Below are 27,282 nucleotides of genomic sequence, written 5' to 3'. Positions count from 1 at the left end.
GGTAGAAGGTTTGCAAAAGGAAAAAGAAAAATAGACCATTAAAAACCCCATTTATTCATCAATGCAAAGATTTATATATATAGTGTATATGTACAAATAATTCTGAAATATAATAAAAATGTAAATCTGATCATATAAAAACAAACAAAACATTCCAAAAGAATGGCACTTGACTATATTCAGGCTTTAAATTGAGACAAGTGGATCACTTATCCCACCAAAGACTAGGAAGGACTTAAACTGTTATCAGCTGATGGCAGGTGCTCCAAGGATAGACAGGTAAAGCATCTCAATATTCATGAAATGATGCCATTTTACTGTGTTTATTCTGGATCTCCAAAGCATATGAATCTATCACCAACCACACCCACCCAAATCCTACTTGAAGGTTCTTTCCAGAGAAAATAACCTCAAACTCCTTGCTCTCCATTTGAGCCGAAGGCTATCTCAACTGGCTGTTTCCAAACATAAAAATGGGCTTATTATAGTTGATGTTATTTAATAATTATAATAATGATGGTTTAGCTTGGTTTTCCTTGTAATTGATCGCTCTGGCAAACCTATCTGGAAACCGATGTACATTTTTGGACTGGACCCTCTACAGAAACAAAATCACTTGTTTCACAGCAAAGTAGGATCAAGGAAGCTATCGAACCTGGATGCAGCCTGAAAGTTTTAATAATTAGTAGTCTTGCTGTAGCTACTAAGTGATTGCTTTTCTTTAATTGTGGACTTTCTCACCTCTGCAATCCATTTTCAGCCTGTAGTCAACTACGTTGCAAGCAGAGAGACCTTAACCAAAGAAGAATTTTCAAAGATTTGAAGTTTCCATTCTTAGTGCAGATATTTAGGTGTCTCTCAGGCTACCCAACATTTCAAAGTAGTGGAGAAGCCAGAAAAGGAGCTCATAGATTTCTGATTTCCATCACCGAGCCTGTAGTATTGGCCTAAACTTCCACAGCCAAGCTGGTAAAACAAAGAACACATGACTGAGTCTAGTGCCAGCTCTGCAGTACATGGCTCAATGACTTGAGGCAAGTCACTGTCACTCTCCACAGCCTACTGTTCTCATGTATTCGCGAAGATCTCAGAGAACCCTGTTTATTTACTTAATGGCACTTAAAAACTTATAACTATATGCTTATGTGTATGATTATTTGTTTAATTGCTGTCTCCTCTACTAAAACATAATCTCTACATGGATCGGGGCAATATACTATAACCCCAATATCTATCATAGTGGCCAATACACACTCCAACAAAAATTTATTAATTTAATAGGTGAGTAAATGTATAAAATAAAAAAAAAATTATCTCAAATTATCCCACCAACTCTTACAGCATATGATTGATTCTCTAAATGCAAGGCTTTAATTTTTAAAATTAGGCCATAATTTTGTCAGTCTGCCCAAACATCATCTAGTAGATTAGGTGCCTAACTGAGCATGGCTCTACTCTGTCTAGTTACTCTGAAAAAAAAGACATCAATTAGTCCCATATCTCTGTAGGGGTCTGCAAGACACCATTTCATTCTTAGCTTCACCTCTTAGCAGAATAGATATTTGTTGTATAGGTTATTAGATTTTTAATCTCCCCTGCTATTTTGTTCCTGGGTCTTGATATCCTAACAACAATTGAAGAAGGAAGAAATTCACTGAAGGAAGAGGACTTAGAATTGCCTAGTCCAGTGATTTTCAAACTATATTTTAGCAGTAGAACCCTGTTTTCCAACAAATCTTATACAAAAACTCAATATTTTTGTATGTTAATTTGTATAGATTTTGGGAGGGAAGGAGAAAAAAAGGAAGAAATACAAATTGGTAGTTACAAAATAGTCACAGGGATGTGAAGTACAGCATAGGGAATTACAGTCACTAATATTGTAATAACTATGTATGGTATCAGGGTTACTAGACTAATTGGGGGATCACTTTATAAATTATATAAATGTCTAACCACTATGCTATACACCTGAAACTAGTATAATATTGGACGTCAATTATGATTGAAAACATTTTTTAAAGGAAAGAAGGAAGGAAGGAAAGGAAGGAAGGAAGGAAGGAAGGAAGGAAGGAAGGAAGGAAGGAAGGAAGGAAGGAAGGAAGAAGGGAGGGAGAGAAGGTGGGAGGAAAGGAGGGAAGGAAGGAAGGAAGAAAAGAAGGAGAGAAAGAGAAAGAAGAAAAAGAAAAAGAAAAAAGAAAAAAGAGAGGAAGAGAAAAAAGATCTGCCCTGGTCGAAGTGGTCAAAGTGAGAAAGGAAACTTGGTCACTCTTGGCCTTGACCTCCACATTGGTGTCCTGCTCCACCACCCTCTCCATTCCCTCGACCTGCCTTGCCTGGTCCATAATGCCCTCTATCACAGCACTGAGACCAGTAGTTTGAAAGCCACCAGTTTGAATAAACATCTCCTTTTAACAAATAAGGAAACTAAGACCTGATAGCTGAGTCCCATTCTTTTCTATTCCAAATCCTTCCTTTCAAAGGAGTAAACCCATTTTCTTTGTTTCTTACTGGTAAATGACTCTACAGTCTTCTCCAAAATAATTTTATATGAAATCAGATCATTATTGCTCAGTATATTCTTCTTATAGTTAAAACACCATAATTTAATTTTACTCAATTTTCTTTAAAAAAACAATTTTTGAAAATATAAAAATGTCATAAGTGCTGCTTTTCTGTCACAAATATATATATATACAATTGCTTTAAAAATTTTAAAAACAATATTGACCTTTATAATCGTAAATCTAAATTTTGCTTATGTTATTATGGAGACACAGAGGGGAATTAAAAGAAGATATCATTTAACATTGTCAAATGGAACAAAGACGCCTTGTCTAAATGGAGAAGATGTAGGCATGGTTACTCAGTACAGAGCATAAGCTGTGTCTACCAAAGAGCAGACATGCAGTTATTGATCTGAAATTGGCACAATGACAAACTGCTCTGCAAATTTTCCTCTTCCCAATTAAGGTATCTCTCTTGAACTGATTGAAAGCTATTTGATAAGTATACTTTTTTTCAAGATGGTGTGCTCGGTTGGGGGTCTTTTTATTAAAATGAAATTCGATCATTAGCTTTGACTAGCACCAGCTGCTGTATAAATTCTGTGTTGATGTAGACCTTCACTGGTATTCCAAATATTGCAGGTGAATCTCTGACTCCAAAATCCTCAATCATGCAGTATGAATAATTAACACCTGATAAATGCAGAATAGAAAGAACTCTCATTAGGAGACACAGTAATAGAGTCATAATCCCATCTCAGCTCCTTAGAACACTGAACCAAATAGGACTTCAGTTATTTCTTTTTAGGAAAGCATTTCTAAGTCTCTTCACTTTGTATTTTTTCCATATACTTTATCAGAAATGGAAAAGTTAGTACACAAAATGAAATGTTTTTGTCTTTCAGCTAAAGACAGATTATAACTACACATTATAACTGATGTTTACTTTAGCGTCCTAAGTCCAGATCAATTTCCAGTGATTTGGGGCTCGTACTGGTCATAATTATTTTCCCTTCTAAATAGTTTACAGTCCATATTAACATAAAAAATAATTTTTCCTATTTATATATTTAATATTATTTCTATGATGTATATGATAAAACTACAGCACAAAAAAAGTTATAGGAAAGTTCTTTATAATGTTCAGTTTATAAAAACACCTATTATGTGTACTAGGTATGCCTAGTAGGACTTTTCCTAAATATATTCAGTATGTTCAGAAGATAAGTTTTAAACCATGATAAACTTGGATACATGAAATAATCAAATACATTTAAATTAAACATGAGGATAGTACAGTGGTTGAGAGCAGAATGTTCTGAAATTCACTTTCTGAGCCTCAGTTTCTTTATCTGTAAAGCAGAAATAATATTAGTGTAAGGCTCATGGGGGTACTTGAAGAGTAATTCATTGAGAGAATGAATATATGGTATTTAGCATAACACAGTGTATTTGTTTTCCACCACTGCACAACAAATTACCACATACTTAGTGGCTAAAAAGGACACCCATATATTATCTCAGGATTTCTACAGGTCAGGGTGTGCCTTAGATGTTTCCTCTACTTAGAATCTCATAAGACTGCTATCAGTCAACTGGTGTCAACTGGACTGTTTTTGCATCTTGAGGCTCAACTGGGGAAGAAACCCCTGATAGCTCACTCACATTCTTGGCAGAATTCATTTCTTTGAGGCTTTAAGACCAAGGATCCCAGCTTCTTCCTGGCTGTTGGCTGAAGGCTGCCCAGAGTTCCTCACCACGTGGGCTTCCACAACACAGCTGCTTACTTCATCAAGCCAGGCAAAATTAGTCTCTAGGATGAGTCTTCTGGCAAGACAGAGTTCTTTATTATATAACATAATAATAGGAGGAAAATCTCATCATTTTTATCATGTTCTATTGTTTAGAAGCAAGTCACAGTTCCTACCCTAGGGTAAACACCAGAAAGCAGGGTTAGTTGGGGGCTACCATAAAGAATATGTCTCATATACAATAAACAATTGAATAAATGAATGTGTGAATCAATGAATCAATGAATAAGTGAGTGAATGAATGAGTGAATCTGAGTACTAACTTAGGTATGAATGGAGTAAGCCATAGAGCTCTTAGACATCAGAAAACATGGGAAATAGTTCTAAATTCAGAACAAAAAGATAGACTATGGACTCTGCAGGATACAGCTCAGTTGAAGTCATAACATAAGTATTCAACCTCTGAAAATAATAAATTTAGGAGTTATTGGGCCTGGGCTCGGAGGCCCAGAGTATGTCGGTATAAGATCTCAAGGATGGTGGGGAATGGATCCCTGAGGGAAGAATACGGTTTTTAGTTCCACTTTAAAGTGATCATTTTTTATAATTAGAGAAAAAAGAGAAATTAGCAATGAAATAAAATGGTCAAATATAGTTACAAAAATTGTTTAACTTCTAAGCAATCAAAATAACTAACAATAAAAACAAATGAAACCACAGATGAAAAAGTTATCTCCAAACATATGAAAATTTACTTACACATATTTGTAAACACTACCAATACCCAATGGATAAATGGGCAAAAGACACAATTATGTGATTCATGCTCAGGAAATATAATTAGTAAAATAAATTTGAAAATAAGTTTAATATGAATGGGACAGAAGTCTTGCAACCAAAATTTTTAAGGGCTAATCTATAATTTTTGTTTTATTAGTTGATTACTACAAGGGAAAAGAGTAAACAGTAAAATAAATTACATTAGTATTACTCACCAAACACCTGCCATAACTTGTAACTCATCCTTGGTGGGTGGGTATTAGCTGGTAATTGACTCTCGGTCAGTCAGTGGTAAGATGGTTAAAATGGATGACTGCATACCCATATAATCAAAAAACTTCTTTTCAGACCATAGGTTCATATTAACAGGAATCCAATATAAAGGAAAAAGAAAAGCAACTTAAAGTTCTTTCTTTCTAATTTATTTTTATTACCTTCATATTTGTAACACAGCAAAACAGATAAAGATCAGACTCAGGAAGAACAAGAAGAATAGGTCAACACACTAGATACTGCACAGGAAGAGAATCTGCCTGACAATGATGTCAATCCCTTTATTTTAGTGAATATTCTTATTGACAACACCTTGCTTTCTGATCACCTCCTTCTTGTGGCCAGACTTGCTGGATGCAACAGTACAAGCACCATTCCTGGACTTGGCACAGAGCACTGAGATAAGTAGGTTTTTTGCTTTTCTCTCTCCCTTAGGCCTATTCTGGGTAAACAGATATTAGTTTTGATGTCAGTGATAATGTGCTAATATGTTTGTCCACATGCGTCATCATATCTCCACAGGAATAAATTACAGCATGTCTCTTGTCATGGCCTGGAATGGAAGGGCCAACAATTAAATGAATAATAGTAAACACTTACTAAATATTTATTGTTGCTATTAATGATATTTTCATCATTTGTGGGAATGAGGCAGACAAGGATGGATTTGTTCCTGGAATCCAGATGGGCATTTGGTGTAAGGGAGGGGGTATTCATGGGACAGCTGCAGCAAAGGGTGATCAGAGTATGACCAACCAGATGAGCACACTACCTGAAGATTATGATGACAGACGAGCAGCAGATGGTGTCTAGAAGGTTTGGCAGCCATGGTCAGGGCCTGTGGTTTCTAAGTACAACTTCAAGTTCATTAGCTCCAGGAAATCCAGTAAGTTTTTCAAACCAGTGCCACCTACTACCCCACTAAGTAAGGTCAGGGTTAGTCTGGGACCTGAGGCAGGGCTGGGGGACAGGAAGGTGATATGGGAAGGGAGAAGGAAGTTAAAGAACCAAGCAAGTGGTGGTCACAGTACCTTTCCGAGAACAGCTACTTCTTATTATGCACTGGAAGAGAGGAGGAAATAGGTTACAACGGAGACGTTCAGAGGAAATTAGCAGACCATGAATTTGTTCTTCACATTTGGCCCAAGTAAGGGCTAAGTGTCCCAGCTTGTCCCCATTGTTCTCTTCACTCCTCAGTCTGCGTAATAAACGTATTTTAGTCCTGCTCTTTTAACTGTGACTGCCTTAAACTACCTGCATCAGTATGCCTTTCTTGGACTGTAAACTTTTAGAATGCAGGGATCAAATCTATGTAGTTCTCTTTGAACAGTGTGTAACACTCTAAACAATTAGACGGTTAGTATTTTTAAGATGAAAAAGATGATGCTACTTAAAAAACATAAAAGATGTCATAAAGCCATTTTTTTTTTTTTTTTTTGTAATATCAATGGGACTTGAAAAGTTAGCACTGCGCTGGTGAAAAAACGGCAGTAATCACTTCCAATCCTTAAAATGTTTACCATTGTAATCCCACTTCTAGAAGCCTAGTGTAAGGAAATAATCAGCAATATGAACAAATATTTATTTGTAAATACATGAGCACCTAGATGCCTAACTATGTGAAAAAGGCCAAGTGAAGCTTGGTACATCTGTAAGATGGAATGTCTAGCGGTAATCGAAAATCATAGTTAATAATAATACGACAGGAAAATATTCCCATTAAAAGAGCAAGTGAAAAAAGTATGAACAGTATGTTTTCAACTATATTTTTCAAAGCATAGAAACATTGGAAAGAAATACATCACAGTGCAAAATAAAGTCAGGGGATGGGGGGGAGGGTGGCAGAGAAATGGCTTAGAGGTAAACAACAAGGAAACAGGAACTAAGTAAAAGGAAACTAGCATTTTTGAACACTTGCTGTGTACAAGCATTGGATTTAACCCCAATCTAAGTATTTAACCCTATTAATAATTGTTTTTAATAATTAAAGATAAGAATTGGAACAAGGCCACTGGGGGAAGATAGTCTCTTTCCACAATGAACAGAACCCTCCTGTGTTGGCTAAGTGAAAAACATAGGAAAGCCTGAGTGTAGTCTCAGTGAGTACGTGAGATGATTCAGATGTGCTTAGGAGCCCATCACTGCTGCTGAGCAGCTGAACATGACAGTGAAGATGAGAGTAAGAATTAGCCAAATGGAAATTAATTGAAGGCACTGTGGGCATATACAGGAAGAGGTGACATGAGAGACATTAGGCCGGTCTACACTACCTTCTAAACCTCATCCGGAATTACACGGGGAGCTTTCTAAAACTGTAAGTGAGCAGCCAAGAAAGCACAGGCCAAAGTAGCAATATCAGGTTATAGGTAAGAACAAAATGAGATTTAAATGGGGGTGAACAGTGCATAGAGAATGCAAAGAACTAACAAGCCAAATGCACGCTTTGTGCTTGATGCTTTACATAGGCTCATTCATTAATCCCCTCACTACAGCATTCCATAGCAAGTGTGGTTTTCTTCCTTTAACCCCTTTTATTTCCTCTCTTGCTTTTATTTGCAACATTTATTTTTCTACTGATTTATCCTGGCAGCATTTAAACGTTGAATCCCATGCTCATCTTTAGCTACTGCACTCTCATACTCTGTCCTACCCTTGGAAACTCAAGTTCTCTAAACTACAGTCATTTCTTCATGCTATATACTCCTTAAATGCATTACCGCATTACTGTCTGCCACCTGTGCCTGCCTTCTTTCTAAAACTGCTTTCACCGATGTCACCAGGAGACTCCTCATTGCTAAAAGTAATTGCATCCTTCCCATTCCTTACCTTACCTGACTTTTGGGCCCCATTTAACCCCTGAGATCAACTGTAGAGTCACATATATAGCAGTCCAAGGGATCTTTCTAAAATGCAACTCTGATTATATCAGCACTCTCTGTAACAATTTTCCAAGGATCTCTACTATCCCTAAAAGAAAGTCTAAACTTCTTAATGTGGTTTGCAAAATCTTCTTTTAATTCATCTTCAACACACCCCCTCTGCACACCACAACCCAGCCATACTTCTTATTATTTCTTCATTATATGTGCTCTCTTCTCTCTCTGATAGTTCCAGTACCTAAAACATGATCTGGCATTTATTAGAGTTGGGTCCTTCCAAACCTGTAGGTCTCAGCTTACAATCACTTCCCAAAGTACCGGTTAAATATCCTTCTTATAGGCATCTGTTGTATTGTAAATGCTCTCAAAACTGACTCCCACTTAACCAACTCTCTTAATAGACATCATTTTTTTTTGTAAAATATAGTGACTTCAGCCCTGGCCTCCCAGTGCTCAAAGGTGATAAACTGCTCTCAAGTACATTCACCTTACTTCTGCTCCTGCTCGTTGAATTGCATTGTAAACCTAACAAGAGTTATATGTGTTTGTTCCAAACCAAGCTAGTCAATGAAATATTATGAAATTCATAAAATACGAGTACAGAAGGAAAGTTGTTTCTTCTATGGAAAAAATTTAAAAAGATAAAAGAATGTAAAAAGACATAAATGTGAGCTATTAAAAAACCACTATCATATAAATTATGTATGGGTGTAAAACTGTAAATGAGAAAAAATCATAAATCTAAACATATTCTACTCTGAGATAGATTTGCAAGTATGTAAATTCTTGTCCCAATATTAAAAAAAATTAAAACTGGAAATTAAAAACTGTGTGTGTGTGTGTATGTGTGTGTGTGTGTGTGTTATTTATGCTAGAAAGATGACCTGGGATTTCAATTATTGGCCACGTAACTAAAGAAAAATCCTTAGGCCTCTATCAAAAGATTGGCAAAATAATGTACACTTACGTGGTTTTATTGAGGTGAAATTCACACGACATACAATTAACCATTTTAAAGTGTGCAATTCCGTGGCATTTAGTGCATTCACAAGGTTGTGCAACCACCACCTCTCTCTAGTTTCAAAACCTTCTTATCATCCCAGAAGAACATCCTGTACCCTTTAATAACTCCTCATTCCCTCTCCCTCAGCACCCCCCAATCTGCTTAAGTTGAAACAGAACCTTTAAAACGTGTAGATAACATTTTTTATGATTCTCTGCTTTACTGACTCATTTGATTAATCTACAGATCCTATTCAAGTTGAATAAATGCACTATCCTTACAGCTCTGAATTACTTTTGCTTATTTTGTTGCCTGTGCCCTACCCTCCAGGTGGTTAGTGCTTTGCAGGCAGGGGTCATGTCCAAGCTCTTATCCATGGGTCTGCAGCATCTGACACAATGTCTAGCACACAGTGTGCTCCATGTTTGTGAGACTAATTCACATTACCAAGAAGTTAATTAATTTGTCCAAGGACATATAGCTAGTAAATGGTGAGTCACAATTTAAGCCTATGCCTCTCTCACAGTGCACTAAGAAGAAAATGGGACCTGTTTCGGAGGTGAATTTAGACAGCAATCACTCTAGAATTGTTACTGAGGAGGGCTTACTATGTGCTGGGTGCTATTTTCAGCCCTTTTCAAGTATTACATCATTTAATCCTCCTAACAACCTTACGAGATAAATAGTACTATTAGCCTAGAAATTCTGGAGTGAGAGGTGGAGATGCCTGAATCCAATTCAAGTATTATAGAAAACCAGAGGAAGGTTTCAAGTCCAGGAGCAGCTTAGTCAAATGCCAGAAAAAGACCATCATTTTATCACTTTAGTAACAACTTTTAGGACTGATTTTAGGGAAGAAGAAGTGAGGTAAGATGGCTGATCTGAATTAAGTCCTTAGTTATACACGTAAGTATCTTTTTCATGTGTTTCATCATCTACTTGGGCCTTTTGTCTTTGATTGAAAGTCTCTATAAATTATGCCTGAATACCACAGCGTTAATCACAAGCCTCCTGAAGTATTTTCATATTGTGTGTAATAAATGCCCATATACTTAAGATTTAAAGTAAGAACTACTCACCACAATATTTAGTTAAAATTACAAAGGGAGTACAAATTAAGCCATCGTTTTGTTAAGGTGTATATTATAAGTCTTATTTAATTTCCCCATGTTCTCTTATGTGTGTTTGTATAACTGTTGTGTCAAGACTTTCACTGATAAAGTATTTCAATTAGCTACTAAAAGAAATACATTTAAGGAGTTACAACTGATGTGCGTTTGGACTAAATACCTATAATCAGAGTTGTTTCTCACCTGAGTTCCTCTTACCGATGTTATGTAACAAGTGGCCCTGATTGCTGGCAATAGCTCACTTAACATGTTCACATTTGTGTGGTAATCGCATAAAAATAATGATGCACTAGCACTTCAAAAAGAAACTGGTACTAGTTAGGTTAGGTAAGTTATATGGTCACTTTATCATATCTAAGAAGTCTCATTCTTAAATCACTGGGATTTTTTAAACCTCTTTCTACAGGACAAGTTCGAGACCAGCTAAGAAACTAAATGGTATTGGGGGTGGAGAGGGGGGGTAGGGGCAACAATTAAAGAAACTGGTGAGTGGTAGGAAGGGTGGCGAGTCCCCTGCCTTCATGCTCAGTCACCTCTATGTTTCCACTCATTTGTCGCTAGCTTCCTAGGTAACCAGGGCTTATTGCTTGAGTATAGTCTTATGGTCAAAAATGGCTAAAATGAGCTGAAAAGGCAGGGGCAGTGTTCATAACAGTAGTAATGGTGAGGAGATTCAGTGCAGAAATGTATAGGAAAGTAAAGTCACCTCTTATCCACCAGTGGCCTTTTCTGTCCCTGTGTGGTTTGTAGGATGATCATATCCCTCTTCGACCATCTTCTGACACTGTCTTTTATAATCATAAAATCAGCAGCAACAAGGTAAATAAGTTCTCTGATTTGTAACTCAGCCTAAGACCTTTATTCAAAGTTTAGATTAGGAAATTGCTACATTGCTCAATTTGATGACTTAAGCAGGCAGCTGAAGGTACAGGCAAATCATGCCTTTCCTACAAAGCCATCATAGGAAACCCAAGGTGGCCACTCAAACAGCCTTGCCTGTAGGAAGTTTAAAGAACAAAATCTACTCCTAAAATTATTTCCATGTCTTAATCTGATCTGTTTATAAGAAATTCCATCTCCAAGAACTTTGTAGAAAATAGTGTTCTCCCTCCTAGCTCTGCTCAAATTCATTTCCATGAGATAGTGGGTCTAAGAATGTGGTTAATCCATCTCTGAGAAGGCTTCTTTCTCCTATTCAGAGCTTCCTCATCCAATCTCATGTGATGTTCATTATCCCTAGGAAATGTAGTTTAGCACTTGTAAATATCTCAGAGAATGAAAAACTTTGAAGGGGGAACTTTATTTTATAATAATTTAAATTTATTTAATATAATTTTTAATACATAACAAATACATTTACATGGTTTAAAAATTAAAACGACATCAAAACTATGCATTGAGAAGCTATGTTTCACCCCCTTTTCTCATCCACCCCACTAATCTCTGATGCCCTCTCTAGCTTAGCACTTGCATTGGTTTCTTATGGGGGCTTCCAATGTTTTTTATGCATTTACGAGCAAACATCAATTCTCATTCTTATTTTTCTACATTTATTATACCAAAGGCCAACATGCGCTATATGTGTTCTGCAGCTTCTTTTTTCATATAAAATTATATCCTGGAGATCATTTCATATCAGAACATAGAGAGCATTTATTAAAACATATAAAGTGTCCTTGTCGACAGACACTCAGGATATTTAACTCTTAACAAATTTAACATCACAGACAGTGCTGTAGTGAATGCTGGTCTATGTGTCCTTTTGTAAATGCGCAAGTCTATCTGTAGGATACATTTCCAGAAATGGGACATCATAGAATTTTGATTAAATATATATTTTAACACTTATCAAAGAGTGGCTGGTGTTTTAGTTAGTGTTGTCTGTCTCCTCACTATTTTATGAGCTTCTAAAAGGTATGAACTGTGTTTTATTCATCTTTACATCCATAGATACTCTACCATGGTACCTAGTATTTTAATACTGAATACAAAATAAACTTATCAGTGTAACTATGACCTCAAGAACATTAAAGTAACCCCTCAACTTAAAAGGCTGAGATCTAGGGTGTAGATTAAGAGGCACTTCTGAGTTTCCATTTAAGGATGAAAATGGGACTTGTAAAATGCAAGGCCAAATGAAAATATTGAATAAAGAGTGGAAGTTTTAAGGATGTGGCTGTCTCTTCAAATCCAGGGACTGAAACAATGTCATGTAAATTTTCTGGGTTATTCACACAGAGAGAAGCTGAATGATAAAAGAGAGGGGAAGCCTGGAACATTCCTGCTGGGTGAAGATTAGCCATAAATGACTGAGAACAGCACTTGCTCAGAAGCTTAGCCCAAGACAGGGAGTAAAGGTAAATAAATGCACACCTGGAGTTGAGCGGAGCGGAGAAAAAGATTGTACGAGAGAGAGAGAGAGAGAGAGAGAGAGAGAGAGAGAGAGAGAGAGAGAGAGAGAGTGTGTGTGTAACAGGGTTCCAGTTCACTTTCATCTCCATTCTTATGACTGTGTGAATGGCTCTTGATTCTGCTCTCCAGGCCCACACTTGTCAGGAAGTCTGCTAGCAAGGAAACTTGGTAAAAACTCAGATCTGGTCCTAAACTGATGGCAGTCACACTTCCCAGCTCTTTCCCTCACCATCCTAGTTCTGCCCTCTCCCCAGCAATCGCTGCTTTCCTAGCACATGTGCCATAGGAGCATTCTCTCTCTCCACTAGCTCATCCCTAATCATCTCAGCTGCCACTGAACTATGTTTAGTCAAGTTTAAAGAGATGGACTGGCAAACATATATGTTTCACACAGAACTCATTTCAGCCCTTTATAAAATCCCCCCCCCCCCCCGCCTCTCAGAAACTATGATTGAAAGGTAAATTGGTGCAACCTCTTTCATTGTATCAATAATGTGGCATTATCATTCCAAAATTGTAAATGTATTTTGTATATCAATTGCACTTCAGTCAATTAATTCTACATATACATTTATAAAGATACACAAAAATATTCATATGTTTGTCAAAATACTATTTGATAAAACAAAAAGACTTAAAAACACTAAATATCCATCAATATGAGAATGGTTATAACCATAATAGCATGTTATTTGATATCCTATGCAGCTTCTAGAAGAATGAGTTAGACCCATGTGTAGAGCATGGAATGACAGCTAAAATACATTGCTAAGTGAATAAAAGCTAGTTCAGAACAGTGTACATATTGCATGATTTTATTTGTGATTTAAAAGGAGATATGCTTGCATATGATTTAAAAATGTTTGTTAAAATATATGAGAAAGTATTATTAATGATTAGCATTAAGGAATGAGATTGAAGGGGCTAGAGGAAAAGAAACTCATTTTTAAACTTTATATCCTGTTTGTATTGCTTTTATAATTAAAACATCCAGATGCAGCCAGTCTATTATTTTTCAGGTTCCTATGGTAAATAGATTATACAGGGCTTAGTGACCATTTTTGACTCAGAATAACCATCACTTTAAAAAAAAATCCTCAAAAAAAGTCCTTTATGGCTAAGTAAAGAGCAATGGTTGACTATAATTGAGGTTCACAGAACCAACTTTAGCATTGTGGACATAAACTCAAAATCCAGCTCATACAGAAAGCTGAGTAAAATTTCCTGTGATTACAAAAATCAATGTGTCGAGCCTTCAGACTGTTGATGAGGTTGTCAGCAATTTTAATATCATTCTTAACCACCTACAAATTTCCCCTTGATACTTACCTGCATATATATTTTTGAATGCATTTTAGTTTGTGCCATGTGTTTCCAGCAAGATTTCCTATGCAATAGATTTTAACATCATGATAAATTTTGTATCATATTTTACAAGCCCAGGAAAAAGTGAAGAAGAATAGATAATCCCATATTATGCAAATGTCCTGTTGCTGAAGAAGAGACTGCTCAATGCAGACCTACACAAACTGGTAGATTCTGATATTAGGTTTTCGAATCCTGATAATTGGAGCCATTCGATTAATCTCTTTGCCTGATCCTGAAGAAAAAGAACCTGAGACATGAAGCAAGAAGATGAGAAAACACAAAGGCAAGAAAAAAGCAGTTGGTAGATAAAATTGGCAATAGACAAACATAAGTCCTCTTGAGGCAAAGCTTTAATCGGGAAGCGCCAACATAGCAAAATTGATGTTCCAAAATTTCATTTGGAACATCAATTTCCAGTTTATCTACCTTTTCCAAGGCTTCTGGTTGCTAAGCTGCTGATGTCTCTGGCTACTAATCTAACAAAGTTTTCCAGTGTCAAAAAGTTTTAGCAATCTGCCTTTCTGTCCGCACTGCAGGAAATAAAAGAAAGAAAGAAAGAAAAAGCTGAACAGTGTACAATGTTAATTTAAATGTCTTGTATGATTGCTTGTCTTTCTGTAATATTATTTTGTGTTTGCAAATCTAGAGAAACCTATATTTCCTTGGTAAGATAATAGGTTTATATTAAAGCTATATAGACCGACATTCCAAGGAAATAGATAATTCATCGTGCTATGATTATAACCAAGTATAGTTTATGGAAGTAATCCATGCCTGAAATTCATAGACAATCTTAAAAGATCTTCAGAATCAAAGCATATTTTTGCAGTTAGCCCCCAAACTTTTGAGAACTTCCATCTGCAACTAAATGCTAAAGCACAATAACCCTTGAAATAAGAAAAAGAGGCGTTAAAAGATCAGCAAATGAGAAAGAAATAACAGAAGGAAAAATTTAAGAAGTCAGTAATATAGCAATAATTATACTTTTGCTTGCCGAATTCTCTTATTACCAAGCAATTCATCTCCAAATATAAAAATGAATGTAACTTTCTAAGAAAAGTTTGCTTCCACAAAGTGAATAGGTTCTAAGCATGTTTGGTAATTTCAAATATATGTGTTGGTATAAATTGGGGTTTTTAAGGCATAAGCCTCCAATATTTAGATCCAGGTATACAGAAGTTAGTGATCTTGACAACTAACATGAAGTCTAAACACGCATGGGCCCCAATTATTGGAGTTATACAGATGAAAGTATATTTTTGAACTCAATTATCTGGATAACTTGCACTTAAATACCCAAAGTCCACAGGGTTGGGTTACCACTTCAAACTCATGGAATATTTTCTCCTTTGAACCATTAATCAATTTTATTATGTGCGGTTTCTACAATACAAGTCTATTTGCCCCTATGTCTTAGCATCGTAGTACCCTCTCATCAGAATATTGGTTAGATTCCCTAGTGTGAATCACTTATCCAGTTGCTCGCCTGATTATTCACATGTTTTTGAGATTTGGGAAATGTGGCAGATAGACAGGTTTATGCTGTGTGCAGCTTGGAGGGCAGCCAATGTCTGTCTGCCTATACAGTATATTTACTCTCCTGCCTCAAATCTCTCTCCCATACAGAGAAGCTGTATTTTAAGACTAAAATCAGTGTAGAATGCAATCCGGTAATGTCACTGCAGAAAACAGCAGGTGCTCATCCACTCATTTGTGGTGATTCTTACAGTGAAGAAAGTGAATCAATGATTCACCCAATGGACAAAGAAACATCAGAGTGAATATTTGGACAAGTCAAACGCAGGAAAGGAACATTCTCATCTAAAGGTGTGCTCTGATTTTAGAAAGAAAAACCTCCCACAAGAAAATCAGGAATTTGGTTGAAGTGCTCTGGTTGTACCTGCAGTAAGCCATGGCATGTTCCCTCTCTCCCTGCTTCTTCTGTTTTATTACTTCTGTGTTGTACTCCTAAAATAAATATCAATAAATCATTGCAGTTAGATACTCTAACATAGACAGAAATGTACTTGACTCCCTACAGTCATTACAATTGGAGGGGACTCTGATTAGGATGCTTTACTTAATTAAGTGATATCGTCTAAAGAGAGTTCTTCCCTCCATTTTCTGTCTAACAGTCTTATAAACACCAACAGAGGAAATTCATTCTGTTGTTTGCTTTCCTTATTGTAAATGGTTTCTTCTTATTCAAGTTTACAGAAGAAGATATTGTGTTAATGAAATGGCTAATAAGCCAAAGACTGGTTCAGCAACACACAGAGCCTTGTTCAAATCAGCCCAAGCTATACCAGACTTGAGAACATTTTCTCTTTAAATGCATTTTAAAATTTATTTTTATAACATCTGTAACCCAAAATTAAGATGATTTGAAAGAATTTTTTTTCTCTGTGAAATCGTGCTTCATCTTGTTTATTATGATGGTTCAGCGGAGACCTTAAAAATCTGTTTCTTTGAAAAAATAGAAAAAATGGGCAAAGAATAAGCAATCCTTATGCAAAAGATGTTATTTGTGAGGCACTTTAATTTTACTGAAAGAAGTCATTAAATTTGGATTGCCAATACAAATATGATTATATATGTTTTCTAAATAAAATGCTATTATGTTGCAACTGAACTCATCCATTTATTGTTTGTTTACCTAATGCTCAAATGCATGTTTTATTCATAGATGTCTGGGAGAAAAAAATTTTGCTTGATAATCACACCAAGCATATTTAACAAAAGCGATTCTCCTTTTATTAGTGAACAAGTTTAAGCAGAATGATTTCATTTTTTTTCCATGTAGTTAATTCAGACTTGCAGGATCCTCAGTATACAGCTTTTGTTTCTCCCCCTGCTGCCTTTTATGCCTTTAATGTATGCATGCCTATCCACCGATGGGAAAATATCATTTCCTGCAACTCTTCCTTTTTCCTCCTTGACTATTCTCTCAGTTGATTTTTGGTTTTGATTAGTTTTTACTAGTTAGTCCTGTAAAATCATGTACAAGACAGACAAATTAAAACCAAGTAAGTAGTTCACTACCCTGTTGAACACTTTAAATTCTCTTTTATTAGGGTGATTTTGAATTCTAAACATATTTACTCATTCTTTTTAAAAAATATATTTATATTTTAAGGAAATTAAAAATTCATAGAAAGTCAAGAAAATGATGATTTATTAATAACTATGAACTTATTTTTATTACCAAATACAACATTTTAATAAAACGTTTGCAACTTTAGCAAAATAACAATGACTTGTATTAAATTTAGCAATTTTATTTCTATTAAAAAGCAACATAAATATACAGATTCTCTTAAGTGAACAGAATCAGTTTGCAATAGATTTTTTTAACCTCAACACAATATTCAGCTAAAAGCATTTAATGAACTGAAATGCTGAAATGTTTAAATACTTTTGACTCAAAATATAAAAATGGATATTAATGAATCACATGCAAGGGGATTTTTGATTAATTGCTTAACTATTAAAAGAGCACTTTATAAATTGATAAGAACCTGAATTGTTTTAATTCCTGACCTGTATAGCTTGGTCATTTTTTGAAGCAAAATAATAATAGTAACAACAATAATCCAATAGTTGCTAAACAAGTGAATTAATGTCGTATGACTCTAAGTCGTTTGTTTTGTTTTTGTTTTTAACTGCATCACTCGAGTCCTGCATAAAACCACTACCTGGAGGGAACGATCTGAAGTTACATAAGTTTTCTTAACTCCTAAGCTAAATCATCTCTACCATAGAAAACCATGGAGAAACAGTAAAACAATGTGCCTCCAGACATGTTACCCAAAGTAAATTCCAGAAGTTGCTCAAAATTACTTTTTTTAAAAAAGATTCTTTTTATTAAAGACTAGCTTTATATTAGTTCTAAAATTCATTAAATATTAGTTATTTTCTAATTTTTAATCTAAATAATTTTTACAACCAAAAGTTTAGTTTGCTTACTCTCTGCTAAGCAAATTTCTTTATAGATTTTCTTTAAGCTCTTCATTTAAAAAGGTGCCTTTGTCCTGAAACTAAACATATGACATTCCTGTCCCCTAAAAAAAAATTTAAAGGATTATATAACAACAAGTAAATTCTGTTAGAGATTTTATTTCATTCTCCTGTATTTGTTTACTTCTTCAAAAATGATGTAATTTTTAAAATAAAGAACATGGCTTTTTTCTTAAGACTTTAAGATGAATGAGAATTTCATCTAATGAAGTACCACCGAAGTCAGAGTAGCTGCTGAATCATTATCTGGCAGAAGAATGTGAATCTCATTTCGTCCAAACCAATTATTTTTATCGAATGACTTTTCCATCTCAATTATTCGCTTTAAGAAATAATGATGATAGAGATAAGCAGTTATTTTACTATGCATTTTTAGAGCATTATTGGTATAATTCCTATAAATCAGACTAAATACAACAGAGCTAATTTCAGGTTGTTATTAAATGACACTGCTTTTTATTGGAGCAGTGAACATTTGTAGCTACTGCTCCAATCCTGACAGGAAAATATATCAGATTTTAAAAATTTAAACACAAATATTACTATGTATTTAAGAGGCTCTTTTGTCAGAAAAGATATTTATACCCCAACATGTGCTTTTTCTGTATTTGTAAGATGAGCATTCTAAAGTATTTGTCATCAAAGCTACTTATCTCTGTAAAAAAGTAGAAAGAATAAATTTCCTAAAGAGAATTTAGCTAAGAGATACCCTCCTGCAATGAAGTAGATCACATCTGTGCAAAGGAGAGTACAAAGGAAAGTTTAGTGGTAGAGAGCAGATAGTTCTTTGAAACTATTTTTTTCCTTCTACAGAAATACATAATGAGCATACAAAAAAAGAAAATATTTCACAAAAAGCTTTTCTGGGAGCAGGGAGAGAAAAAAATATTTTGTGTGATGTGAAAAGAGAAAACGTAAAGACCAAAACAAAACAGAAACAAAAATGGTCAAAGTGGACTGTATTTGTTTTCTTCTAAAGTATGTTTCTTTTCGACAAGAGATGATTGCAGTCTGAAGAGTAAATTAGTCCTATCCTTATAAATACAGAACAGATCATCGACTCATTTGGAAGACAATTCTCTTATTAATAGCATCAGTTTCATAGCTATTTTTGTCTCTAAAAAGGGCACCTGCTAGACATTCATAAATTAGCTTTTATGAGGAAGAAAAACTTATAAATTGCTGTCAAGATGTATATATTTCTCACTGGAGTGAAATATTTTTAACTAACCATCTTACAAATCCGTTTTGAAGAACCTCAGTGGCCCAGAGGGAGCTCTACCTTTAATATGAGAAGAGAGCATAACAAAGAATCTGTCTCTCTCTCTCTTTCTCTCTCTCTCTCTCTCTCTCTCAAACACACACACACACACACATGCACACAAGCACACGTGCACACACCCACCAAAAAACGGAATGGGGAGGGCAGAGAAAAGGAAAACAAATGTTATTTACAATAAACAGACTATGAACTTCATGAAAATATAACAAAAGCAATAGTTTTGCCCTAGTAGAACAATTCCTCTTGTAGATAAATGAAACTAAAGTAAAACTTCTGTGTAGAACCAAGTATTGAATGAATTGTAGAAATAAAATAGTGTTAAAGTGTTGCATATTTTTAAGACATGTATGATACATATGTTAATGTAGTTAACTTTGTTCAGTATTCTGTTCGTATGAAAATAGCTAAAATGTAGTACTTCATTTTTTTTTGTAATATACTAATTAATCATTCACAATATATGACTCAACAATCCAGAAAAAAAAAACCAGTTATCTTTCACAAGCACAATAACCGTACATAAATCATATAATCGCTCAAATACATGCTCTAAATTTTATTTTCAAAAATTGATGTTTCATCTCTTATAAAGTTAAAACAAAAAAAGTAATGAAGATTATCCCTCTAAAAAACAAATAGAACAACATTTTGGGATTTTCTTAATCTTAGTTTTATAACCTAAGATTTTATAATCTTATTTTCATAACAACCTAAAAATAATTATTGAAAAGAGCAATTGAAATACATCATATATGTTAATGACTCAAATATTTACTTCTATTCCTTTTTGCATCAAGACTGTGGGAAATTTGTATTATGAAGATCAGATGGTACACCGATGTGAGAAACGTTGCAAAGCACTCTGTTGATTGGTTCCAATTAACTGCAATGCTCTTGTGTTCTCAGTTTTAGCCAGCACACGCTACACAATGCCTTTTATTTTGCTTTGAATGGATTTTTACTTAAAAACAGCTGATCTCAATATCCACAGTGTTTTGGCTTTTTTATCTCTTAACATTTTCCTGCAATATTTTATTTTCAATTTTAAAAGGTAAATTCAAAAATATTTCTAAAGCATAAAGTATAATCAGTTAAATTAACAGCACTCATGTGGTCTTTCACATGTATTTTGCATATTCTATAGTATGTGATTACATTCTTAAAATTCATTTCAATTCCTCTTTAAAAGTTATACATCTGAGCCACAGTTTAAGCAGGAAATCCTGAAAAGTGACTTAGAGCATGTATGTGTATATATATATATATGTGTATATATATATATGTGTGTGTGTATATATACATATATACATATACATATATATATACATATACATATATATATATATATATATATATATATATATATATATAAAGTAGATTTACGAAAGTAGAATAGAGCTAAAACATGAGACCATGAGCAGGATGGCAAGGATTTCAGAATGAAAAGTATTAAATAAAATTCTTTGCACTCACCTTTCTCTGATGATTTAAGCTCAAGCAGCCCTGACAGAGAGAAGTCATGAATTTTCATCAACTTCACACATGTCATACATTTAAAAACATTTTGATTTGCCCTGGGACCCCTGCATGTCTCTGAAGCACATAACCGTGCTGTGCTGTTTTGTAGGTACAAACCCTATGAACTCCCAGAGCTCTAGAAGATATATTACTAATGTAAACAGACCCTTAAGTGAAAAAAAAAAAAAAAAGGCATTAACTAGCAAGAAGTTTCCAAAGAAATGCAGAATTTAAAATAAAGAGAGTACTATTAGAAGCAGTACATGTCCTATAATTTTAAGAACCACAATTTTACTCATATACTAGCTTTCTGAGAACATACAGTTAGTTATCTGACCTGAGAAACAATCATTTTTGAAAAGAAAATCCATAACTTAAAAATTAGAACTAGATTCTTAATTTAACCTAGTCGACATTGAAAGTGATTAAATAGTTCTCTCTTTGTTCATATGAAGATAAAATGTGACTCTCACGAGCAGAAAGTTCATAGTTTCAAACACTACCAACATCTTATTTCCAGGAGAAATGCTAAATGTATCAAGTGCAGTGCAATAAAAACAGAATTTGCCCTAAATAATACACTCTGGAATTATCTTTCAAATAATTCTGTTATTCTTAAAATTGTGAAAAATCATGAAGATGAGCTAAAAAAAATAAACAACAGGAGAGATTAATAAGTGCAAATAAAGTCACAAATAATAATATATAAAGTGGCATTATAAATAATTTACACTGCGCCCCTCACTCTACAACTGAGGAAATTGAGGCTCAAAGAAGTAAAGTGACTTTTCCAGGTCTCTTGACTCCTTGTAGCACTCTCTCTACAATACCATACAGTCATTCAATACCATACAGTATCAAAAATGCCAGCTCAGATGAAGCTATGAGCAACGTACCCTTGACCCTAAAAGGTACGTACAGGGCATTCAAAATTAATCAGTGATCTTTACCCAATGTGAACAGTCATTTTCCTTAAAAAGATGCCTCTGTGGAAAATAACTTTATGCCTTCATTCTTGCTAAGGTTCGAGGATCTGTATCTATTTAATGCAATAGCACTCTTAATCCAAGCAGGCAGGTAAAAACCACCGCCATATAGTCTTATTGTCACTAATTTCTCCAACTTCCAATCCATTCTCCAGTCTGCTGACTGCATGGTCTTTCCAAAATGCACATTTAATTATGTCTGAATTTTTTCAATGTCTTTCCATCTGTAACAAGGTAAATCTATACCTCACAGTCTGATATTCGGGATCTTCAAACTGTTTCGCCTTCAGTTTTACTCCCAACGCTGTCCTCACACTTCCTGCTACAACAATATAAACTAGGTATGATTCCCTGCATATGATCAGCTTTACATTGTATCTGGGCCTTTGTACATGCTGTTTTCCCCACCTGGAATGCCTGATAACACTCTGTTCCTCCTTAAAGAGTGAACTCAAGCATTATCTTTTCTTCTCCTGCCAAATATAGATGCTTCTTCTCCTGGGATCCCACTGTATTTTGCACAGACCTCACAATGCTGTACTCATTGCATTAAACTGTAATTGTCTATTTACAGGCCCATGTCCTCCAACCCATTGTCTTTTAGGTCAGAGATATCTTTTCTCTATGCCGAGTATTCGCCTGGTGTAAGCACTCAGTGAATGTTTACTGATTGAATAAATAAATCAATAAATAGACCACCATATTTTTTTCTTATCACAAAACCTTTACATCATAAGGTAATGTCCCCTAATTCTCCTGTAAAATGTCTAAACTGGATGTACTCAGACAACAGGATATATGCATCAACTTCTGTTTTTGGTTTCTATCAACTATTTTCTCTAAGTATAATTTTATTATAACTCTCCCATTATAGTGATTTTATTTTGGCATGAAGTTGGTGACAAAATTTCTACTCCTACCTACATGTGAAAGAAGAGGAGAGTTCTTGGATAAATAGTGAGTCGCCACTGTTCCAGGCTTGGTGAAGAACATTCTCTTTTAGAGCTCCATGTTTTATTGGAAACACGTGTTAAAGGATTACCTGTAATCCACTGAGTGTAAATGCATATTTGGATATAAACAGAAAGAGGTTGTCAGTATTTTTATGTCAAGTGAGTGCTTAAAAGGGAGGTTTTAGTCTTAAATAAATGGAATTTAGATTTAAAATTTAGCTTATTTGAGGTCCTATTGCTGTTTGACTTTTTCCAGTCTTCCCCACCTTGCTGAGAAAATGCTACCTCCATGAAAATGTCTTCTAGGGAGACTGCTCAGCTGAAGACAGGGACATCCTTGGCACATAAGCACATATTGTCCACTTGAAATAATGCCCTCATACTCATTGATAAAAGACTTCACATCAGAATAGAAAAGAATTTGCTACTATAGTATATACATAATATGTACTATAGTCTTCCCTTAATATGTACATAATCTTAAACCAGTCCCCAAATCAATGAAGAGAGGCTCTGGTAGCTGTTTGGGCCAATATAAGGCACAAGGTATCCCAACTCTGAAGCTGCTTTCGATCTTTTGATTCTCTTGACTCCACTCCACTGATTCCATTGTGCCCCAAAGCTGCAGCCCCTATTTAAATGTGAAGGGTGCTAGCTAAGGGATAGAAGTTGGGAAGAATGTAATAGTAACCATTGTTTCTGCTAACAGACAGGTTCCTCTTGGTCATCTTCCAGAGACCACCTTCCAGAGTGCAGCTCTATGTGGTATTACATTAAAAAAAAAAAAAAAAAAAAGCTTTAATTTTTTTTTTATAGTAAATGATACCACATTGGCCAGTTCCCACCCCCAATCCCAGAAAGAATGATAGGATTTGTGACCTTCTGTTTCCCTCACCACTTGAAAAGATGGTTACCCTTTAGAAGTTTAAAGGTTTTGAATGGTGAATGTGCTGTAGAAAGTTTATGTCTGGAATGTAAAAAGAGATTAACCCTAAGGATTTTCCAAGTCATTAATTTTTAGGGTTCATACTGTGTTACATCTAAGCTTTGCAAGGTTTTGTTTGTTTTAAACATTACAGCATTTTCTCAAACAGTTTTATATATTTTTTTAATTAGGCGGGGAAATGTAAGGGATTCCTCTCTTGCTAACTACATAGACTAGGACCTCTTTTCTGTCATTTTGAGTCAAGCTACCTCGAATTTTAATGATTTTTATTTTCATTAAGAACAAGAAAAATGTTAATAATACTTCTTTGTCTTTACATTTTTGCACATCAGAAAAGATTACAACAGGGAAATAGTGAAAATGTTTCACAAATTCATTCATTCAGCAAACTTATTGAACAACTATTATGTGCCAGGCACCATACAAGGTACTGACTAACAGCAGATATACAAAAGGAAAACAAAGAATATAGTTGTTTACAGCTCTAAATTTAAGAATGTAAAATGTGACCACTATCAAATCACATAGGCTTGTAATTTCTTTCTGTCCACTTGCTATCTGTGCTCTTGGGGAAAGAAAACTTTTCTGGCAAGAAATGTTAATCAAGTTGGAAAATGTTCATCTGCATAAATTCTAACTTTATAACTTAATAAGCAAGAAAAAATACAGTTATTTCTCCAATTTGGGTGGAGCAATTTGAAAGTTATTCATAAACTTAAAAAAAGATACAGGCTTCAGGTTTTCTTTAGCATCTGAAATGAATCCATTACGCTAAAATGGTTCTTAGTAGCAAAAATAAGTAATGATTTGTATTATAAGCTAATAAAATGGGGGAGGGGGAGGTTAGGCAAATTTGTACAATAAGGTCTTTTTTTATTCATTCTTGCAGAGATTCTCTCCCATTCTTGCTTAAATGGACTTGGAAGATTGTTCGGCATTCGATATTGTTTAAATTATAAGGCACAAATCTGTCATCTGGTTTTTAAATATTTTCCCCTTTGGTAATGTAGATGAGTAATGTCTATCTCTATTTTTTAAGAATACACTAATGTAATGATAGTATAATTCTGGAAAAAAAAATAGGTTTTTTTTTTTTTTGTATCTCACATCTAGAATCCTCCTGACATATTAGGAAATATAATATTCTTCTAAAAATACACTTTGTTAGCCTTCCTGAACACTCATACTTCAATAAATTGTACTTTTCTGTTCAAAAAGTGCCATAGCAAATCCCCAGGAGAAGACTTCACTGATGAAGTCAGTCTGCGTTCATAGTACCTACTAGTAAAAGTTATGGCTTTATCATTAATGACAATCATTCGTCCTAGATCCCAAAGCCACTTCCAATGTAAGAGTATGAGAAAAAAGGGCCTATCCTGCCAAAAAAAAAAAAAAAAGAGAACCCAGGATGTCTCATTTCACCCTTATGATTATTTTGTTTTACACCCCTAGATAGCACATACTCAAGAAAAGAGTGCTAATATTAGAGTGAGAGAAATGTTTTTGTATTTACAACGTTCCTGTAAACCAAATACCTTCTTGTTTCAAGTTGAGGTAGGAAAAAATTATTTTTATATGATTTTGATTTCACATTTCTCTGAAAGTTGGGTGCCTAAATCTTATCAAGTTAGCAATAATGCCTCTATTAAAGCAAATGTGAAAAGCCAGAAGTTTGTTCTGGTGACAAGAAATAATAATCCTCCAAATTTTATTAAAAGCTCTTGATCCCCCCCCCCCGCCCCACTACTATCTGATAAGGGATACTTTCCCTGATTTTTGCTCCCCATTAGTAATGAAAATCCTATTTCTATTTGTGGCAGTTTTCAAAACTGGGACTATCAAGTAATGAATGTACAGCTTACTTTTTAAGGAAACTGCTTGAGAGCTCCTATACTGAAGTCACTTCTTATCATTCCCCTCCCTCCCCTTCCCGTGAGTGAATTCCCCCAGAGTGATTTGTTCCAAGTATGAAGTGAAGAATTTAGAAACAGGGCTGATTGGTGGACTCGCCTGCTGCCACTAAAGTTTTCCTGATACCTTCTAGATGCTACTGCAGGATTACATGACTAATTCACTCCTCTCCTTGTCTCCTGGCAGCTAAATGGGAATATTGGAGAGCTGCCAGAAGGGTAGGTAGCCAACCTGCTTGCCCTTGATTGCTCCTGCCAGCCTTTTAATAACAGAAGTAGGGTCAAGTAAGTGAAATCACGAACTGAGGCGAGTATTCTGAGAATGCAAAGGCAGTTAATGTCCTTCCAAGCCTCAGATGGCTGGCAACCCTTGGCAGAGTAATCTATGATTTGTGGCACCTGACCCTTCCTCTGTGACTGTTATCTGTGTATTCACTAGAAACATATTTACAGAATATCTCCATTAGCAAAGATGCCTTGTGTGTGATTACCCAATTGTCATGGTCACACTAGGGTTTTGATACAGTTCCTATTCACAAATGAAAAACCACACTAAACTGCACACAGGATTCATTTAAAGCAGGGATCCTCAATCAATAGATCAAGACTTCTCCTGGTAGATCTCAAAAGAGATTATCACAGTCTTGCTCCCCCTTCTCTGCTACCCCCACGACAATCTCCCTCCCTCACCCATAGCAAGACGGTCTCCTTTATTCTCTCGAAGGCTTAAGACTTCTTAATAAAGTTAAGAATAATTAGGTATAAAAATAATTCAAAGATGAGTCTGTTGAAAACAGATTGCACCTCAGAAAATATCGCGAGAGTATCACTTGCTTAAACTAGTTAGCATTGCTTCCATTTACATGGCACTTAGTGTCAGCAAAATACTTTCTTCTCATTTAAAATGTTTTAGTTACAAAGGCAGACAGTTAGATTTGAGGCTGACTTTCCTTCATTTTTATGGAATCGTATAATAACAATATTAATTTTTTTTCTCTGAGACAAGTGACAATGAGAGCACTTGTTATTTAAAAAGTTTACTGGGAAGTTTAAAAAGTGGCATCTCCCTCTTCCCCCTTCAAATAAATGGCATCGAGGTCCTCCGTGCCAGAAAATTTCTCTTGCTATCGTGTTGACTCGCACGTTAGTGTTAACTAAGAAAGATAAATCAGTAATGTCGGGAATCAAATCAAACTCTGTAGGAGCAAATAATTGGTCAAGAACCAAAAGGCAAAACAACAACGCAGAGTCATCGTTGCGTGTCTCTCAAATGAGATATTCTGAGTAAATAAAAGTGATAAAGTCTCACCAGGTAATTTAACGAAGGTGACAAACACCACAGATCAAGAAATACTACTAAGGTGACCTGCCTTGACAGTTAGTAACCGCAGGTGACCTTTGGGAAATGCATCGGGGTTAAATGCCCTGACAATTGCTGAGACCCTGACGACCTGGGCGACTGGCCCTCCGCAGCCTGGCAGGCGGCGGCGCACTAGGCCCGCGCTCTGGGCCCCGGGGAGAAGCTAGAGGCCGCTCCCGGCGCTCGGGGCCTGGAGAATCGCGGAGC

At 35.3% G+C, this 27,282-nt stretch overlaps 1 non-coding gene across 3 annotated transcripts; it reads right to left on the bottom strand.

Moving 5' to 3' along the window:
• Positions 1 to 2,129: 2,129 nt before the first annotated feature.
• On the bottom strand, positions 2,130 to 25,498 carry LOC107514424. 3 transcript variants are annotated; one of them, XR_001597776.2, is made up of 5 exons: positions 20,876 to 25,498; positions 16,004 to 16,071; positions 5,254 to 6,373; positions 4,173 to 4,334; positions 2,130 to 3,200 (listed from the first exon to the last, which is right to left on the bottom strand). It is a non-coding gene; the product is annotated as an uncharacterized LOC107514424 (transcript). The 3 variants fall into 3 exon arrangements; XR_004949994.1 differs by lacking the exons at positions 16,004 to 16,071; positions 20,876 to 25,498 and adding an exon at positions 14,530 to 15,042; XR_004949993.1 differs by lacking the exons at positions 16,004 to 16,071; positions 20,876 to 25,498 and having other exon boundaries at positions 5,254 to 8,870.
• Between the last annotated feature and the right edge of the window lie 1,784 nt (positions 25,499 to 27,282).

The sequence above is a fragment of the Rousettus aegyptiacus genome, unplaced genomic scaffold (assembly GCF_014176215.1).
Source record: "Rousettus aegyptiacus isolate mRouAeg1 unplaced genomic scaffold, mRouAeg1.p scaffold_m13_p_3, whole genome shotgun sequence".
NCBI classification, from domain to species: domain Eukaryota; kingdom Metazoa; phylum Chordata; class Mammalia; order Chiroptera; family Pteropodidae; genus Rousettus; species Rousettus aegyptiacus.
The sequence above is the reverse complement of the archived record's forward strand: the minus strand, read 5'-3'. Positions and strand labels throughout refer to the sequence as shown.